Here is a 22,189-nt window from a genome sequence, read left to right on the forward strand (position 1 = left end):
CAGCCAAAACCTTGATTTCAATAAGCAAAGTGAAAATGTCCAGGGTGGCCACTGTAGTCAAGGACTTCTAAGTTCCCACATTAATACTATTCAGTCGGTTTGGGCTGCTAAAACAAAACACCACAGGCTGAGTATCTTATAAAAAATAGAAATTGATTTCTCTCAGTTTTTGAGGCTGGAAGTCTGACTCTGGGCTGACAGCATGGTCAGGTGAGGGCCCTCTTCTGGGTTGCAGACCATCTTCACATTGCAGAAGAGTTTAGGGATCTCTCTAGGGTCACTTTTATAAGGGCATTAATACCATTCATAAGGCCTCCACCCTCATGAACTAATCCCTCCCCAAAGCCCCTGCCTTTTAATAACATCACATTGGGTATTAGGATTTCAACATATGAATTTTAGGGGGACACATTCAGAACATAGCAAGTATAAATTGTATCCTTATGCCTCCAATCCAAACCAGTTGAAAAACTCAATTCTACACTCATTTATTTCTGGGTTCTTTGCAACCTGTCTTGTTAGCAATTATTGTGTTGCACAGAACTGTGAGGTGTGAGCAAGAAAACACTTTTTAGACAGTTTAAACAGGAAATAATCTTATTAAAGAATAAGGAGTAGTTAATACATCTCTGGAAATGCTAGATAAGAGCAAAGCTATATAACCAAGGAATATGTCAACCTCTGAGTAGTCTTTCTACTTGAAAACTACATTGTCACCACCTCTAAGCATCTATGATTTGCAGGACTGTGTTGCAGGTTCACTTCTGCCCCCATTGACCAAACTGAGTACCACTGTGTTTTTAACATCAGTTTCCCTATAAGAAGTCATTACTCCATTAACTACTTCTGAATCTCATTCTCATGAAGATGATTCTGACTGATAGACTTCAAGTCACCTATGTGGTTTCTAGATGCAAGGGAATATGAGAAAGAAACTTCTTAAGTATTATTAATCCTGTTTACAAAAAATTACAGTAAGCATTATTGCAACTGGACAAACTACTAAAACCATATTAATTAAATATAAGGAGAAGAGCAGATATAGGCATTATTGCTATTATATTTCAATGAAATTTTAATGGAGTTATTATGAAATTATTTGAATTTCATTTGCTATAAGTCAGATTCCAATTTGATTTTGATAAAAATCAAATTCAAAAAGATAAGGAAATTAAAGACAGTATAAACATTGGGGAAGAAGAGATATAACATTTTTGTTGTTTTAATTGTGGACGTCATGATCATATACCTAGAAAACTCAAAAGGCACCACTAAAAAAAATTGGTACACTTAACAATAGACGATTTTGAAGTAGACATGGATACAAGACAAATTGTAAAATTGGTGTTTTATTTTAGTCCATTCTTAGTCACAAAAAACATGTGAAATACATAAGGATGAGTTTAATAAGAAATATGAAGGATCTATATAATAATACATAATCATATGTAGTATTGAAAACAAAATCTTAACAAATGAAAAGAAATCCCTGTTTTGGGAGGTGATGTTTTAATATAATGGAAATATCAGTTATGACTAAGGAATGTTTAAGCTTGTGACAATTCCAGCAGATATATGAAAAAGGAAAATGGGAGATTGCTTTACTACACATCATAAAACACTATAGAGCCATTCTAATAAAATTTATCTGGTTATCAAACAGTAAAAAATATGTAGCTTGAAGAAATATGGAGTTTACAAATATATCACAGAAAATGTGAGAATTTAATAAATAATAGAAACAGTATTTCAGTTGAATGGAAAATAAAGCATGATTTATTCAATAAATGATGATGACAATTAACTATCATTCTGGAAAAGAAAGTTTGGTATCTATCTCACATAAGATACTAAATTCACTTGTAAATAGACTGTAAATTGAAAACATAATAAATACTATAGAAATAATTGTAGAAGACTATATGAAGTTAAAAGTTGGGAGAGAAATTCTCAACTAAGGTAGGTTTTACGTACTTAACGTTTGTGTCCCCCCTCCCCGCCCCAAAAAAGCCAAATGTTGAAGCTCTAAGCCTCCAATGTGATGATACTTGGAGGTAAGGGATTTGGGAGTAATTAGGTTTAGATTAGGCTGTAAGGGTAGGGCCTCCATGATGGAATTAGTGTCTTTATATTGTAAGAAGAGAAAGAGACCAGAGTGCTTACTCTCTCCACCATGTGAAGAAGGTGGCCATCTGCAAACCATGAAGAGAGTCCACACCAGGTACTAAATCCGCTGGTACCTTGATCTTAGAACCCTTGGCTCCAGAACCATGAGAAATTTTAAGCCATTTATCATATTTTATTATAGAAGCCTAAGCATAGTAAGAAGGAAATTGGTACTTAGAAGTGGGGTGCTGAGGTAACAAATACTTAAAAATATGGAAGTGGATTTGGAAGTGAGTAGAGGCTAGAAGAGTTTTGAGATGGATGAAAGAAAAAATCAAGATTGCCATGCAGTCTAGTGAGAACTCAGGATGAAAAGAAGAGAGCTGGGGGAAAAAACCTTCTTAGAGAAAAATCTAAATAAACATAAAAAAAATTTATACAAATATGGATGGTAAAGACCATTCTGGTGAGATCTCAGATGGAAATGAGGAACTTGTTATTGGACAATGGAGAAAAGGCAAAAAAGGTAATCTTTGTTATAAAGGTTGAAGAACTTGGCTAGATTTTGTTCCTGTTCTAGAGCTTTATAGAAGGTAGAACTTGTAAGAGATGAGGCGATTTCTAAGCAAAGCGTTGAAGGAGTGACTTGCTTTCTCATGGCTGCTTTTAGTAAAATGTGAGAAGAGAGAAATAAATGAATGAAAACATTGTTAAATAAAAAGGAAGTGGAACTTAAAGATTTGGAAAATTCTCAGCCTATCCATACGGCAAAAAATGAGAGTGTTTGGAAAAGAACACCAAAAGTGTGGCTTAACAGTCATTTGATAAAGAGATTCGTGTTGGTGTGAAACATGGACGTAGTCAGCCACACCAGAAGAAACATGGCCAGTGTTAATTGAAGAGGATGGAAAATGGATGGAATGAAGGAAGGCTGCCAGACTTATTTGATCCTGTAGGACCAGTCCATAAAACTGTTTGGTTGTGAACATGCACTGGTTTTCAAGACATAGGAAGAATGACCCAGGAAGGCAATTTGGGAATCATTAGAACTGCCTCCTTGGTTTCAAATGGGGAAACATCCCCTCTGTTTCAAGAGACCAGGCAGCAGTCACCCCCAAGCCTTGAAGGCAGGCTCACTCAGAGCCTTGGGGGGATGAAGCCACTCAAAAGAAGCTGGAGTACAACACTCTTTTAACTCTCCCTACCCCCTCACACTCCATGTGGCAGAGCCAACCCTCATATTTGCAGGAACGTAACCACTGTCCAGCAGAGGTGGGACTACCACCTCAGTGAGTCAAGAAGGTAAAACATTGAATCAAGGAGGATTATTTTCAAGCCTCACGATCTACAGATATTTGCCTTGCTAGTTTTTGGACTTGCTTGGGGCCCATCACCTCTTTCTTCTGATGTCTGTGTTTTGAAATGGGAATGTGTATTCTGTGTCTGTCCACCATTATATTTTGGAAACACATAACTTGTCTGGTTTCACAGGTTACCAACTAGAGAGGAGTTTTGCCTCAGGATGAATTGCACCTCGAGTCTCACCTATATCTTATTTAAATAATATTTAGATGAAACTTTGGACTGTAGACTTTAAATTGATCCTGGAATGTGTTAGGATTTGGGGGCTGTTGTAATGATATGAATATATTTTGCATGTGAAAAAGACATGCATTGTGGGGGACAAAGGGCAGAATGCTATGAACTGAACATATTTGTCTCCCTCAAATTTATATGTTGAAGCCCTAACCCCAAATATAATGCTATTTAGAGGTGGGAACTTTAGGAGGTAATTGGGTTTAGACGAGGTCGTGAGCATGGGGCCTCATGATGGGATTAATGTCCTTATAAGAAGAAGAAGAGGCTAGAGCTCTCTCTCTTTCTGTCGCTGCCATGAAGACACAAAGAGTAGATGGCCATCTGCAAGCCAGGAAGAGGGCTTTCACCACTAACTAAATCTGCAGGCACTTTGATGTAGGACATCCCAGGCTCCAGAACTGAGAGAAATAAATGTCTGTTGTTTATGGCATTTTGTTATAGCAGCTCATACAGATTAATACAGTAGGAAACTGAAAATTTATTTTTAAAATCTAGAATTAATCAATTATAAAATATTTTTTAAATTGTTTGGCAAAGTGCTCCAAGGAGAGACAATAGATGCTTAATTGATTTGGAAAAACTAATTAAAGGCAGAGACTAAGAGTAGTATTACTCAAAACTTGTATGATATTATGAGAAGAGGATAAATCAAACATCCCAATACTACAATGGGAAAAATATGAAAACATTTTTCTCAGAAAAGCAAGTTCAGGTTGTCAAAAAACAGAAGAGAAATGAAGTACAGAGAGGAAGGAGAGGAGAGAGGGAAGGAGGGAGATAGAAAAGTTTAAACTCATTAGTAGTAATGAGAATGCAAATTAAAGTAACAATGTAATGACAATACATATCAGACTAAAAAAATTTATAAAAACTGATATCACTCAGAGAAGAAATGTTGGTTAAAAAGTACTAACTCTGATTCTTGAAAGAAATATGAATTATTGATATCTTTATGGAAAGCAATTTGGAAACATTTACCAGAATTACAAATGTGCTTTCCCTTTGACCCAACAATTCTATTCATGCCAATCTATTCATAGAAATGAAGTTGTTTCACATAAGTGTTTCACACAAGGAACACAAGTTCCTTACCATTAGTATCTATTGTTATGGTGCTGCTCCCACCACATGAGTGGCTAAATACTTTGATATCACTTAGAATAAAAACATCAAACCTTAAGGATATATGTATAATAATGTTTACTGCAGCATGATTGGTAGTGTCAAAAAAAGAAAAGGAAATCATGTGAACCACCCCACTGTAGAGGAGAGATTAAATGAATCAAGGTATATATAAATCATAACATCCTATATGGGTATTAACAGGAGTCAATTATAGATATAGATGTAGGGAAATTTACCTATGAATTTTTTCTCTGAGAAAAGCAAGGTACTGAAATGTATAGATATAATGATAATGATTTTTAAAGGAAACATTCACTAAATAAAACATTGAATATATGCATAGATGTGTTTAATTGTATATGTGTGCATGTGAATATGTAGGTATGTGAGAGAGAGGGAGACAGAGAAACAGAGATGGGGGAGAGAGTATTATATGATCACAGAGAAACAATTCAAATGAATATATAGAGTGAATGGTAGCATGGATTATACGGGTGGCGAGCTGAAGGGAAAAAAATCAGAAGACTGAACTAAAAGTGCTGGTATGATAATAATTTATGTAATATTATAAATATGTACCTGTACAGGTAATTTTTAAAAATAGACTTAGCCAACTTTTAGAGAGAAGCTAATTCCAAGATACTCAAAAGTAAGTAGATGATGATGAACTGCAGATAGCAGATAAAAACTATTTTTAGGAAAAACTTTGACAAAGGCAGAACATAAGGAGTGGAGACTTAAAAGAGTATTAGTTTCAGAAAAAGTTATTTATGCTGAAAAGGGTGATTTGAGCTTATTTTCATTTAGAAAGAAACAAAATTATTTAGCTGAAAGGATAAGGGTAATGGTACAAAAAATAGAACAATATTTACACACACATATACACAGAGGAGAGAACAGCTTTTGGGACACTTTAGTAAGTTAAAAGGGAATGATTCCTTTCTGTTAGATGAAAGCAAAAGAATAGAGGAAGAGTGACAATAAGGAAATATTCTGGGTGAAGAGAATACAGTAGGGTAAGGGAAGTTGCTGTTCTACTGCATGATTTTTCTTCTGTTTCCTTCAAAGCACAGCCTCGGAAGTGAATGTTTTTTTTTTAATTGTCCAGGGACGAAGATATTAGTGAGATAGAGACATTAGAGATATTGATGAGCAACTATGATTCTTTGAGTTTGATATCAGCCTTTGCCCACCTACTTGCCGATCCTGCGTGGGATCATTGAGAAAGTGATATGCTATGATAAGTACTCCTCATCATTTAACTAGTTACAATGCTGGCGATTAAAACAAAGTCAGCCATCGTTCAAACTTATTGTAATTTCTGGATATCCATTTCACATATAGATTTGTGATACAGTAAAAAAACTTCCAGTGTGCAATATATATTGAAATTCTACCAGAGAATTGAAGTATAGATGTATATTTAAAAGCAGTAAAATGTTGCAATAATTAATTATGACTTCAAACACTGATAGTTCTATTTCCAAAAATATTAGTAATAAACTTAAAAGGAATTGAAAATATGAAAATAGGCTGATAACCTACATAAATATTAGGAACGAGCACATTAGCTCAATAACTTTCGGAAGGACATGGGATACTTTTTGAAGCTAGTATACTAATTGGATAATATGATTTTTCTATATAGGAATTGCTGTGTATCACAAACATTAAAGAAAATAACCTTTCCTTAAATCAGATACTATGAAAGAGAAAGGACATTTTACTGCTTTGGTGATAATATTACCATGAGCGGTGTCCTGCCTCTGCTGAGTAAACCAGAAATATAATGTTTCACAACTGACCTCCGGTGAAGGAAAGCATCTGTTTGGCATTGTAAACATTCAGTGTAGGAAAGACAGAGTCAATCTAGCAGCTAATAAATCTGAGAAATGATTGTTTCTCCATTATATCAATGTTTTTTTAAAAAGTAATCAACTACTACAATGTTAATAATTGTTATATTTTGTATAACATCAAATTTATTCTTCAGTCTCTGTATAATGATGATACTGTATGATGATATTTGTCTTCTGCCCGGGGTTCATATGAATATTAATTTTGACAGTCATCCATTCAGCATTAAAGAAAATTTGCATCTTTATTCTTTAACTAAACATTGACAATTAGATTAGGTGAACTAGCAATGGGTACAAATAGTTATGCACATTTTCTTTCTTGAAACTCCTTCCATTTCTGGGAGGAAGGATTAAGGTTAAAGGAGAGAAGTGAGAAGTCAATGAATGTGGATGGGCTCTTGTGAAGACAAAAAGTTTGGAAGAGCTACTACAGGGAAGGCAGAATATGTCAACAAATATTGATAAAAGGATGTTTACCAACTGAAACCAAACAAACACACCTAACCATGGCTGGCTGGTATTTTTATGGATGTATTGGTCATGAGCTTGCAATCAGCAAAAAATCAAAATTATTTCATTTATTTATTTGAATATCTGCTTGTTTGATTTTCTAAATTTACATAAGCATGTAGAAAAGAAAGGTATAAAATGTCATTATTGCTTTTTAATCAAATAATCTTGGAAGATGATAGGTAATGCAGAGGAGAGTAGATGTTAAAGCAGGAGGAATATAAGAACAGAATTAATTAATTAAAAAAAGAGAAAATAAAATGATACTTGCACACAGAAGACCCCAGAGAAAACATAGATCCACATTTATGACCAAGTGTGTGGAAAGTGGGTGAGGAACAGTTACCATACGGATTTTCACTAGGGAAATTGCATGGCTGTCCATGTTTTCTACATTTGTTAAACCCCAAAGGTCACATTTGCTCATTCACTGAACATATTTTGTTTATTCTCATCTTTATTCTAGGTGCCCAGTGTGAGTGTACCTTGTGTTGTTTTACTAGAAAATGTGGCATTTCTCACAGTTTGACTTCTATGATTGTTTTTTATTCCAAAATGGGTAAAAGATAATTGTGATGATCATGAATCACTTAAATGAGAACGTTTCTCTGTATATTAAATTTCATAATGAAAATTCTTACTTATTTGTGTATAACATGTATTTTAATTATATATTTCTAGGTGTCCTAGTGTTATATTTAGAATTAAAAGTGAATATGCTCTTATTGCCTTCCAATCAATGAACAGGGCTAAACTCAACACCTCTGTCTTGTATTTCATATTCTTGAGATTTTTCAACTGCATTAAAATTTTGAAATGTTGGATAGCCTTCATTATTCTAGTGAGATATCTGATAATCACTTATATGTTGTGATCATGTGGTAAAAAGCAGGCAATAGTTTGTTTGGACAGCAGATTCTCAAAATTATTTTTTAATAGCAAACCAGCAAGAAGATTTCAAAGAATTGCACTGAATATAAATAAATGAATAAATATATTAACTGTAATTAAATATTATACTGTATTTCACAAAAAAAGAAATGATTTCAATTTATTTTATCATTTGATCGCTTCTGTTAATTGTTCTTTTTTTTTTTTTAATTCAACAAACCTATGTGCTACTTCCTATAGGCTCAAGAATGAATATGACACTCAAATGAGGAAATAATAATAACAATAATAATAGTTGTAATCACTATGCTAGTGGTCTATAGCAGATACAATGATAACCTCACAAGAGAGCTGGGACCCCAGGAAGGATTGTGAAAGGATATGACAGACTTGGCAAATATGAATAAATAAATGAATTAATAGAATATTTAAATCATGAGTATCAGATGAAACTGATTCATATAATCATACTCACTATGTTTTCCCTAGATACATTATATTAAATTGCAAAAGCTATTTTGCTCCCAGTTTGCTTGAAATCATCCCTTGAGCAGTTTGCTTGAATCTTGGGTGAACTGAGGATAATAATTCATCTGGACCAGAACTTCAACCTAACCCCTCTCTATTCTTTTTAAAGAGAAACGTTCTATTTTCCCATGCTGGAGACTATTTGCCTTAAGCTCAAAACCCTTACTTTTGAAAAAAAAAAAAAAAAAAAGTTGCAGTTCTACATATTTTAATCGAATAATCACAATGAAATAAACTATTCTTTCTCTCATGAAAGCTAGTAAAGTTCCACTGTAGTGCATTTAAAGGACTTGAGGAGAAGAGAAAGATAAATATTTCATGAAAAGCATAGGTACCAACATGAAGAAATTATATAAAATATCTCAATTTACTAGTGTTTAGAATTTTATTATTTTTATTATAGAACGAACATTAGCCTGTATTGCATTGACATTTTGCTTTAATTTTGTCAAATCATCTTGGTTTTATTAGGAACTAACATGCTGCCCAATAATCTTTATGGACTAATAGGGATCATAGCTTTTAGCACAGCTTTCAGTATAAAAATAATGCTGCCATCAACTCTAATTAAGATGTCCTGTGTTGGGTAAGATGATAGAAATTGTTTTGTTAAAAGGAAAAAAATCTCATTCTAAAGTTTCCTTTTCCCTCCCATTAGTAGAAAGATACAGGTATGATTAAATTTTTGTTTATAATGAAAATAGATATAATGTAGAAAAATAAAATTATGCATTAAAAATAATTGGAAACAAAAGAGAAGAGAATGTGCAGTTCTTATGCAACAATGTCTAGATCAATTGTTTAGAATCTAATTTAATTATCTTATAAAATGAGTCTAGTGGGATAGCAAGTTTTAATCTAATGCTGAGCAAGACCTTTAGAGTTGCTGTTACACAATTATTTTGACTTTTATTTTCCAGTGATGGGAAGTACCTCTGACTCTCATACAATTCCTTGTTACTGGATCATTTTATCTTTTCATGTACAATTCTACTTCATTCATTTTCCATTACATTCATCATAGTCTTAGCTAATATGACAATATTATTGAGCGTATGGGGTTTGGATAAAAGAAATAAGTATACATTGTATAATTTTAGCTGATATTATAAAAGGGAATCTGCAAGCTTTTCCCTGGCTACATTAATATTTACAAGTTAGCAAGAGCATGCAGTTTCATTGGATTAGTACCAAAGTTCTACACTGGTTGCCCAGGAAATGTTTGACCATAATCTTTCTTATTTCAGAGGAAAGGTCAATTTTTGCAAAATTTCTAATTGATCCTACTGAAATGTTAGGGACACAGTAGCAAAATACCCTTAATTAGTTCTAAAATCTTGCTTCTTAATATTTTTGGTTAGTGGCACAATATCTCTTGTTTCATACAATGGTATTCAATCTAATTTCCAGTCCTTCCAAACACTTCAATCCACATATCTACCCTATTCTTGCCCTGGGCCCTTTTTTCCAAAAACTTGTTTTCTGTATGAGTACTTTCCCTTAACTTCCAAGGCTTAGTTAGGCACAGATTACCTCTTACCTGCTATCTTGGCTTCTTTCTCATTGGAATGTTGCTACACTTCTTCATTCACTCATATCCACCCTCAATTTTTTTTTCTTTCTGTAATTCATCTGTTTTGATAAGCTTGCCTCTATCCTGCTTCCTTCCTTGTCTTAATATGGGATAACATTAGGCTATCTATAATCAGATAAAAACTGGACTCTGCTTTAATAACATTTGCTTAACTGCTTTGGACATATTGACAGGGAGAAGATAATAGATCTTGAAGTTCAAAGCAGTTGAGTGAATAATATAAAAATGACTCCTATTACTTTGAGCCTGACTCATCAAACCACTGAAGAGGGCATTAGAGGAATTAAAATTAATGAGCATTCTCTTGTTTCCCTAGAAAGACACCTGAAAAGTCCCTAACTATTATGTATTACAAGTCAAATCTTCAAAGCTAAACTCTTGGCTGCCTAGAAGGAGGCTGAAAGTTTAATAGTAAGGTTAAGGATAAGTTAAAGAATTTTTGTGGTGGTTCACATCTGTGGGTCACTACTTTCTTTACATTGAACATCCACACAACAGTTGGTAAAGTTTCACTCCCTTGAGGGTAACTCAGAAGTGAGTGTAAGAAAGTCTCATACATCATTTATAGCAGGTCTGAAGCCTCAGGAGGTTCTATTGGTCCACTTTCTTGTCCCAGCTATTAAATCCAGGTGAGTCAGTAACCCCACTGACACCCTGACCTGACCCTACCCTCTCAGCAGCTCCCTTGTCACCCAGCCTATACACAGCTAGAAAAAATTAAAGGGAACATTGACCATAGTGACCTGGCAGGATTGCTGTGGGGCAAAGGCCATACTAAAATACCCATGCAGCTGCAAGATATGAATAAATTAGAAAGAGTTCAGAGAACATACACAAAAATGATAAAGCACTTTAAAACCAGAATTATGTAGAAAGACTAAAGGGATTTAAATTATTTAGCCTTGAGGAGTAAAGGCTGAGGATTAATAGAATAATGATCTTCAAATAGTGAAGCAACTGTCCTTCATTTAGTTCCATTGCAATCAAGAGTACATCATTTTAACATCAGGGAAAATTTAGAAAATTGGGTTCTACAATCTCCTCTCTTGGAAAGAAGTACATGACTACTGCAGACACTTTAAATGTGATCTTTTGTAGTGTCTGACAAATTATTTCCACCACTCTATCCCAGTACATACTCCAGAAGTTAAAACAGATTAAATCTGATTATCCAAAGCTTATATGTATGATTACACTGGGAATCACAGACTCCCCAAACACTAGCCTTATGACATGTGGGTACAAAGTGCCAGGGTACATCAACTTATAAGTCTTGAAGTTAATCATGCAGTTAGAAAAATAGAACAAACTTGGAAGCAATAAGTAGATGACTATTTTTAACTATTTGTTAAATAGATCTTTAAAGATTTTAAAAATACAAAATGAATTAGAAAATGATCACCGCAATTACTATTTCTAGTTACAAAAAAAAAAGTTTGGGATCTAAGTTATTTAAGTGTGTAGAACACTAATGAAGCAAACATCTGAAGTGCAGGTGAGACCTACAATCTGCTCTCATTTGGGGGAACATATGCTTTTGGGTGGACCAGCGTTTTCAAGATTAATGGCTCCTAGTTATTGCTCTTTGTTTCAGCTTTGCTTTTCACTCCTAACTTGCAGGACAGCTTAAATGGTTGACTTGTTTAAAGTGCTTAATTACTCATGTGGTGTCTATTACCAATACAAACGGTCTACAGGATACAGAGACAGCTATTGTGTCCCAGATGATGTTACAAGACTAAATGGGACCTGATTACTGTACGTTGCTTTTCAATGCTGTTAATTTGCATGTTTGAATAAGTCTGTTGGGACTCCATTTTACAGCTATTGCTCTTATGCACACTGCTTGGGATCGCTTTGGGAAACAGTCTGTGACTGGCTTTTTCTATTCATCCGAATAGAGAGTTTGGGGCTGCTGACCTCATGGCCATTATGCATGGTACCTATGGGTTTTGTGGCCCATTTTTTATTGGATTGCTGCACTTGCTTTTTCTTTTTCTTTCTTTTTTCCTCTTAGTGCTCAGTTTCTGCTTATGATTGAACATTCTTCTGAAATGTGAAAGCCACCATTAGTATATGATTGTTAATTGAGAAGTGCAGAAGGATTCTAACAACAACAACAAAAAAATTAAAATATTTATCTGGTGTGTTTATGGTTTCTAACATTTCATCAAACTTAATAAAAATCAATGTTTTTTTCTTAAAAACTAGGTAAGCAAATGTTTTTGGTTGCTTCAACCCAATGACTATTCAATCCATTCAGACTCTGTGAGAAGTTGACAAGTTAGCCCCTGAAAAAAAATATTTGAAACTTGGTGTTTCTATTACTCTTGCCAGCTAATTAAGTTAAAAAAAAAAATTGACAATATACAAACCTATTTTAAATGTAAAAATTAGTCAATGCATTTAAAGTAACATGATAAACATTAAACTTGAGTTTAAGAGGATGAGTTGCCTTGAGTAAAAGAACCTCTCTAGGACCTCTCAGGTCAAACTTCTCTGCTTGTCGTGTGGGCTCCATAAGGATTAGAAGACATGACTGAAAGGATTGTTTTGTACTTTCACCATTATGTGTATTTGGACAGGTAGCAATAACAAAAATTAATAACGAGCTATAGTATATATAGCAAAAAGACAAAGCCTAGATCATCTGATTAAAAAAACAATTATTTGCCCTGAAAATATTTATATTAGAAGAGAAGAAATAAGCATAGAAGATAGAGCAATGGCCTAATGAGATGGAGTTTTAGAGTAGTAATCATACAAACACACACACGTTCACAATAATCTCATACTGTGGCTAATTATACTCCCAGGCAATGGTTTCTAATTATAGTCATATATACGTATTTATTAAAATAGGAGTTTCTAGGTCCCACCTCTGGAAATAACTGATTCATTTATCCTTGAATAAGGCATATGTATCTATATTTCTTCAAAACTTTTTAAATGATTTTGATGATCAACCAAGAGTTTGCATATCTCTAGTCTAGAGGGCAAGTTTCAGTATAATTACATAAAAGAGTTGGAGTATTCCACAGCCTCTGCATTTCATAGATAAACCAAATAGAATTAGAAGAAGAAATGGAAAAATAACAACAAAAGCAACAGAAATGCAGTTACTACATTCCTATTGAAGCAGTGTGAGCTGTTTAAGAACACTTCAGATATCAAGAAGCAATGGACCAAGGCAAGCCAGCCTGGGCTGCAGAGCCAGATACCCAAGGAAGAGACCAGAAGCCATAGCACAAATGAGACGATCTGAGGCAATATCCATCAGTACCCTTGTCCACAGACGTGGTCTTCTATGATGATTATATTGACTTCTCACTTTCATTTACTGGGTTGATCAAAGAGATTCAAACATTCTGTAAACATCAGCATCCATTCTACTTAACACTATATTTGCATATGTATAGCAATGTAGAAACTGTATACTAGCATCTAGGCATGTATTTGAAGAAATGCCTTTTTAAAAAATGAATACAAAATTTTCTTGAGATTATCTTCCTAATTTTTCAAAATACTGCTCTTAAAAGTTAATCAGGGACTTCCATAGTAGCACAGTGGTTGAGAATCTGCCTGCCAATACAGGGGACACGGGTTCGAGCCCTGGTCTGGGAAGATCCCACATGCCACGGAGCAACTGGGCCCGTGAGCCACAATTAGTGAGCCTGCGCATCTGGAGCCTGTGCTCCGCAACAAGAGGCCGTGATAGTGAGAGTCCCGTGCACCGCAATGAAGAGTGGACACCACTTGACGCAACTAGAGAAAGCCCTCGCACAGAAACGAAGACCCAACACAGCCATAAATAAATAAATAAATAAATAAATAAATAAATAAAAATTTAAAAAAAAAGTTAATCAAAGAACAGCTTTTTATATTAAAAATTATATAATCCATTAAAAACTAAGAATAGAGTATTTAGGAACCCAAATAAAATTAATGTGTTTTTTCACTCTCTCACTTATTAAAAAATGCAAAAATAAGTGAAAAATGAATGGTAACGCATTGCAAAAATATTTGGTAGTAATGTATAGTGATAATAATGTTCAAAATATATTTTCTCAAACTGGAATATTGTATTTTTTTAAATAATAAATTTTGTTTTTTTGTGCAGTTTTAGATTTAAATAAAAATTTAACAGTAAGGACAGAGAGTTCTCATATACCACCTCTTGTCCTGTGTACAATCACCCCTATTATTAATGCTTGTCCCCATTATTAATTATTAGTATAGTTTACTTGTTACAATTGATGAACTAATATTGAGTCATTATTATTAACTGAAGATCATAGTTTACATGAGTATTTACTCTTGTGTGGTACATTCTATAGGTCTTGAGAAATGTATAATAGTGCTATTTTTACCTTTAATGTTTCAGTGTATCTCATAATGGAGGAAATCAAAACCGGTAAAGAAAAAGAAGTAAAATCAGGGAGTACTCTCAGGGGTGAAATTTTTTGAATTATTGGAGAAATGCTAACTTCACTGTATGTGCTGAAAAACCAAACTATCCATCACATTGCTCAACTTCTTTAAAATATAAAAATGTCACTTTTTACTACTTTGCTGCACAAAATTAGCCTTTTCTTCATTAAAAAAACAAAAAAAATATTTTAGATCATTCTGAACTGTTTGTAGAAATATTAACACATGCTCACAAAAAATGCAATCATGGATATTACCAAGATTGTTGATTCTGTGTGTAGTTGTCAGCTGGGTGATGGAATTACCACTGACTGGGTACAATTTTAACAGATGACACCATATTCTTCTTCTATACACAATTTTTCTAGTGAACAAGGAAATACAGCAATGTTTAATATAGATTATTCACTATTTAGTATATCTTTGTGCTCACTGTGAAGCAAAGCGAGTTATAGTGTAGCTGGCATTTGTCAATAACATATTTCATCAGAGAGAAGCACTGAAAATGTGACAAATAGGTGTATTGAGTAATCTTGGTTTAAATGTTGAAACCAGTTCTTTTAGCCCTGAAGTATATGTTGAAAGAAATAGAAACTCTCTGGACACAGCTGGGTGTATTTAAAACAATGTCCGAATAATCTAAAGGTTAAGTTGCTTCTTTTCAATAAATGGAGATGAAGTCAAAAGGTACTAACATGAGGTGTTTGAAATAACATATATTTACACTAGTGGGAAAGCGGCATTGTCTCTCACACTCACTCTTCCTGTTTTTGATTATCTTTTTGACAGATCTCTTGCGGTACTCATTCCAGGAACAGAGAAGTTTACAGCAAGGCAATTAATTAAAGAGTATGTAAGATATAGCTCACCCTAGTGCAACTCTTCCCAGTAAAAGAATCAACAGAAAATGTAATATAGAGCCACAGATGGTGGGCTGGAGTGGGTTGGTGGGTAACTCTGTGTGAACCATCATTTGACCTGTCTGAAGAAAAGAAAGTTTGTCACAAAGAGCATCAGAATTACTGGATGATACTGGTAATTTAAAACAATAAAGTTGGAAATGAATGCATTGGATTGATAAGGGTAAGTCACATATATTGATAATGCAAATAAATAAATGACAACACATGTAAAATGGCTGGTTACCTAAAATGTATATGATTTTTTTGTTTGTTTGTTTTTTGTTTTTTGAAAAGGCAGGCTTTGGTTTAGGGTTTTTATTATTTATTTGGCTGTGTTGGGTCTTCGTTTCTATGCAAGGGCTTTCTCTAGTTGTGGCAAGCGGGGGCCACTCTTCATCGCGGTGCGCGGGCCTCTCACCGTCACAGCCTCTCTTGTTGCGGGGCACAGGCTCCAGACGCGCAGGCTCAGTAGTTGTGGTTCACAGGCCCAGTTGCTCCACGGCATGTGGGACCTTCCCAGACCAGGGCTCGAACCCGTGTCCCCTGCATTGGCAGACCGACTCTCAACCACTGTGACACCAGAGAAGCCCAAGATTGCTTTTTATATTATAAAAATAGTCCTGTTTTTGTGCGTATCCAAATGCTGTTAATACCATCTTTACCCTTTCCCTAATTTGAATCCCTTGATTTCAATAACATTTGTTTCATCTTTTTTTTCCTGATTTTCATTCAGATGAGTTTTCTTGCATTCCTGAAGTGAGTGAACAGGGAAAAAATATAGAACCTACATGTGTGTTTGCAGATGGAATACTTGTGAGAAGCTATGACAAGGCTTTACTATAAAATCTAAGTTTCTCTTCTATGATTGACACTTCATGTGTGTGTTCTCTCTTCAAGTTTCTTGCACTAAGTGATTGCCCATGGTCTCAGAAGCAACTAAAACCCTGACAAAAATACTGACTCATCTTTTTAGAAAAAAATATTTGCATGTTTAATAGACTATACTAATTTTTAAAATAATTATATTAGAAAGTACATGTGGTAGGTATCTGATCTACATTCTACCTCAAATGTAAAATACTATTTACATGCCTCTCCTCTCTCTCCCTCTTTTTCTTTTTCTCTCTCTCCATATATATATGTACACATACATATTAGTTTTGTGAACAAGAATATTAAGTTGCTGAAATAAAGAAATGCCACTAGAAATATGAAATATATAAGATTAAAAATGATTAAAATTAGTTTTATAGGTGTATATAAATAAAATATTTTACACCAAAATGTTTATACTGAAAAATGTCTTTATATTATATGTGTATATAAGGTTTTCAAGTAAAATAATCTCAAATTAAGCTGTATCCTGTATGATTTCAAAGAAATTGTTTGAAAAGTTAATAGTGTCACTCAATTGGTTGTTTGGTTTAGGTGATAAAAAAAGTAGATTGACATTTTTGTTCGTTTAATTGACTGAATTAGTTTATTGTTTACATCATATTAATGAAATGATGAATCATATTGATGCCATTAATCATATTGATGTTAACCATGAAAGAGTGGATTCTCTGTTCACAGTGGCTCTGGGGAATGGAGTGACCATCAACTCACTAGATCAATTTCATGTCAAATGAATATGACAAGACTGCTGAGTTTATTAGATGGCTTATATCATCCCTAATTGTTCTAGTTTTATAGATAATGTTAGAAGGAAAAATAATGGTGAGAAAAGATGGTAAGGCCAATTCTCATGTTAAAACACTAAAAACAATTGTCACGTTGATTAGTTTATCTCACACATGTAATTGGTTGTGTAAAGTAGAAACAGTAACAGAAATGTGTAATATTGAATACTTTTTATATGTACACATGTAAACTGGAAGTAAACAGAAGTAAACTGGATGGAATGGGATTTAAATGGGAAATACTATATGATGCAAAATTCAGCAATAATGACCATGTGAACTTCAGCCTTAGTTTCTCTGTGTAAGGAAAATAATAACAGAGCAAGAAACTTGCCTCCCAGGGCTATTTTGATGATTTAATGGATTAAAATCTATGAAATCACTTTATTAATTATAAAGCAGAGTATAAATATGATGATGATGATTATGCCTGGTTCAATTGATACAGCTATAGATCCACATAGCCTTATTGAAAAGAATGTGTGCTTAATATTCTTAGAGATTTTTTAAGCCCTAGAAAGCTGCTGATACGGATAAAATGATAAAAGCTTGACAACCTGTGTTAGAAAATAGTTGTATGTTTGAAACAATATTTAAACAACTGCCTAACAATGAAAGTACCATAGTCTATTAGGTAAATTAGCCTAACAGAGGATCCACATATTACCTAATTAATGGGATTATGCTGAAAATGTAGAGCACTAATAAATATTACTTATTTATCTATTGTTGCTCTATATTTAGAGATGAAGAAATGAAAATTTTCATTTGTAAAAAAAACATGCTGCCTTCTTTTAATGTAGGAGTATATTTGAATTTATTGTTAGAAATGTGTACTCATATTTATTTCTTCTAGTCTTTATGTTTTGGTAAATTTTATTTGACTTTTCATTGATTATCTATTCAGATAAATGCCAGTTATATTTCACCTCTTCCCAAATGAAAGGCACATTTTTGATATCAGAGCATAGTGTCTTTTGTTTGTATTATTTACAGTACTACCATGTCTCTAGATATTTTATGTCATGGAGTGCATCTATTCATTGGAATCTGTAAGTAATATTCTACAATATGAATGTCACTTAAGATCCTATACAAAAACAGGTGAATGGGATAAAAAAAAGGGCTCTTGAGTAAACTAGAGGAACCTGGAGGATGACATAGTGGTCAAGATTATATCTTTTGAAAGCCATAGTCATACTCTCATTGAATTTATACACTACAGTGGGAGATACACACAAAATTTTATTTTTCACTTGAATAAAAAACTTTAAGTATGTAGTAATGCAGCATGTGATCAGTTAGCTAAAATATGAAAATCATATGTATTATTTTAGTGATAAGAAAAAGTAAGCCTCCTCTTAGGTTGAACATAGGAATTTAAATTTCAGTAACAGTAAAAATAAATAGATTAATTAATTAAGTAAATTTCAGTAACAGTAAATATTTCAGGAGGGAAATTTGTCACTGTGTACCAGAAGACTTTAAAAAGTGCCTTCCTTTGACTTGGCTGTGTACTTTAGGAATTTATCCTAAGCAAATTATCAAGGAAACATACAAATTATGTAGATACAGATGTAGATATAGATATAAAAGGATGTTCTTTGAAGCTTTATATATGAGCTAAATTTTGAGAACAACAAAAATGTCCAATAATAGGGGACCAGTTCAATACAGTAAATTGTTATATCTATAAATGGAATGTAGCCATAAAACATTTAAAACTTGACTTTGTGTATATGTGGTAGGAGTGTGAGGCAGTATGGGGTGTGGAGAGAGAGAGGAACAAATATTCCTTGTATTTTTCAAGAGAATAAAGCAGATTGAAAGCATATATTGTAATCTGTTTTCATTTTACAAATTATCATTATGATCTGGGTTTATGGGATACATTAAGCTTTTTAAAGAATGACTCCTGCTAATTTACTATAGTAACACATTTATTAATTATTGAAAATGTCATGTTTAAAACTCAGCTATAATTCTTTCATTCCATGATAACCAGTTTTAACATTTAGGTGTTTAATTTTGCAGGTATTTACTAGACATGAAAATATATGAGTAATATCCTATTTCTTTACATTTTTGAAGTTGATACACTATATTAAAAGTCAGTCTGTTTTGGGCTTCCCTAATGGCTCAGTGGTTGAGAATCCGCCTGCTAATGCAGGGGACACGGGTTCAAACCCTGGTCCGGGAAGATCCCACGTGCTGTGGAGCAACTAAGTCTATGTGTCACAACTACTGAGCCTGCGTGCCACAACTACTGAAGCCTGTGTGCCTAGAGCCTGTGCTGTGCAACAAGAGAAGCCATCCCAATGAGAAGCCCGTGCACCACAACGAAGAGTAGCCCCCGCTTGCCTCAACTAGAGAAAGCCCGCGTGCAGCAACGAAGACCCAAGTTAGCCAAAAATAAATAAATAAAATAAATAATTTTTTGAAAAGTCAGTCTGTTTTCAAATACCAACATAATTCAATGTGAATATCAGACTTTAAATACAAACAGAAATGCAAATGTCAGGAACCCTGTACTTTAAAAGTAGGTGGCATTTATTGCCTCCTGTTTTTAAAACATCTTTCTATCTTCACTAACAACAAGGGGGGTGGGACGGCAAGCTGCTATATATTTAACACTACGCTTTAACTTTAAAGAGCTTATAATATGTATTTTTTTGATGACTAATCCCTAAGGTGATTCACTCTCAACTGCATAGAAACACTCAGCCTTATTTTTAAGAGAAAAGAAACTGCTAGTTTAATCAAGATTATATTGTTGGCAGGGAACCAAAAGCCAGAAACAGTTCTTTGTTTTCTTTTCTAAAGAAGGTATTGACAATTTAACAAGTATGCAGCTGTAGGTGTAGTGACACCATCTTTAAAGCCATGTCTTCATAGAGCAATAGACTTAGCTAGTTTCAGTAAAACCACTTAGATAAGGTAAGCAGCTATATTCCATATGCAGATAAAGAAATATCTATATTATTATTTGTAGGCTTATATGAATATATGTTATACATTATTTAATTTACATTATGTAATTTACATAATTAGCTATAGTCAGACCTTTGAACAAGTTTTCTTAACCATAGTACTATTGGCATTTGGACCAGATACTCTGTTGTTGGGAGTAGGGACCTGCCCTGTGCATCGTAAAATATTGAGCAGCATTTTTGGCCTCTACCTGCATCACCTCAGCTGTGATAATCAAAAATGTCTCCAAATACTGCCAAATGTTCCTTTAGTGGGGCAAAAATCACCACTGGTTGAAAACCACTGCCTTAGAATATATCATGGAATTCTGTTTTTATCCTTCGATTGGGGCTATAAGAAGAAGGAATAGACGCTTTTTCTATATTTAAGGAAGAGAAGTCATCTCCATATTCCTTATGAAGATGATGTGGTACTAGACCACAGACCTACCTATCTTGCCCCCAGAAATCTTTGTCAGGTCACAAGGACAAAGGTTCTATGTTGATGTTTAGTCTAACCTCCAAGCTTTTACCCAAATATTTCTTGGCTGGGACCTTTCCTCTTTGCCTAGGTGATCCTTGGGGGGACGTGGTTTCTGGATGTGACCTGGATATGTAGTATCCTCAGAGCTGATAATAACATGGCTCAAATTAACAGGGCTACTAATAACATAATTTTACTAACTGTCTACATAATATTTAAGTACTTCATTTGCTTCTTTATGAAAAACATATCCTGTTCTTTTCAGTTTTCATTTAACCTTTTTTGTCTACATTTTCTCAAAATATCAACTTCAGTTTTACCTGCATGTCACATTTTTCACACTTTTGACAGTATCATGAAAATTACCTCTTAGCCAGCTACTGAAAATAAATTGAAAATGCATTTATTGGAAATAAAATATCCAATAATCTACCCCATGCACTAAGTAATTACTCTTTATACATTAGTTGTTTTGTGTAGTAAAGTTTATTTTCATCACTCATTCACTTGATAAATATTTTCATGGATGGCTATTACTGAACACTACCTTCTCTGTGCTCAAGAACTCTTAATGAGGAGAGAGAAATAAGTAAGAAAATGTTACAGGGAGAGTAGGTATAAATAACCATTGAATGTTATATTAGAGCACTTGAGAGGGATGTTTCATCCAGTATCAAGAGTTTCTCAAACAAATGAACCCTTCTTGTCCCTATAAATCTATATTCAAATTTGAATCCTTAAACATAAAAATAGCAAATTAAATTATTTTTCATATTCTGGACTTCAATACACACTATAAAAGACAACTCACAACTCATTTCTTCTCAGGAAAGTTTACTCACAGGTTAAATCTCAGTTTTCCTGTTTTGTTTTATTTGTTTGCTTCTTTTTTGTCTATATTTTTTTTGTGGTTGCTATTATGAATATGATTCCCAACAGATATTTTAGGAAATGCATATATTTTCTTCCCAGGAAATATTATGTCTTCATTGAAATAGTGTTGCATTATCATTAGCCTTTTATGACATCCATTAGGGTTTTTTGTCTGTGTCTGAAAACTATTTCCTGGGCAATTTTAATAAGTATTTTTCTATTTATTACGGTTGCTTGCTTGGGGATTTTCTAAACCATGGCACCTGATCCAAGAACAGCACTCACTCTACACAAAGTTGTTAGAATAATAGACAATCAGATTGAGAAAAAGATATTTGAGGAAGACAGGAACAATAATAAGAACCTCTCAAAATCAAGGAAATAGTGTTTTTCAATTTTTGTTACTGTATATCAACTAATTTTTAATTAATGAAGCAGTACTTGAAGTACTTAATTGCAGTACTTAAAATTTGTCAGAGAAAATTCCATGTCTTCACTGAGTGTCTCAGATCTGACTCAATCAACAATATAATATGAATTCTTTTTGTATCTTAGAATATGTTATAGAATTTTGGGTATGAGGGTATAGCTAAAGTTTAAATTCCTACTTTTTTTTCATGCTTCTTGTTTTGTTGG

Source organism: Balaenoptera physalus, assembly GCF_965194825.1.
Source record: "Balaenoptera physalus genome assembly, chromosome: 18".
Taxonomy (NCBI): domain Eukaryota; kingdom Metazoa; phylum Chordata; class Mammalia; order Artiodactyla; family Balaenopteridae; genus Balaenoptera; species Balaenoptera physalus.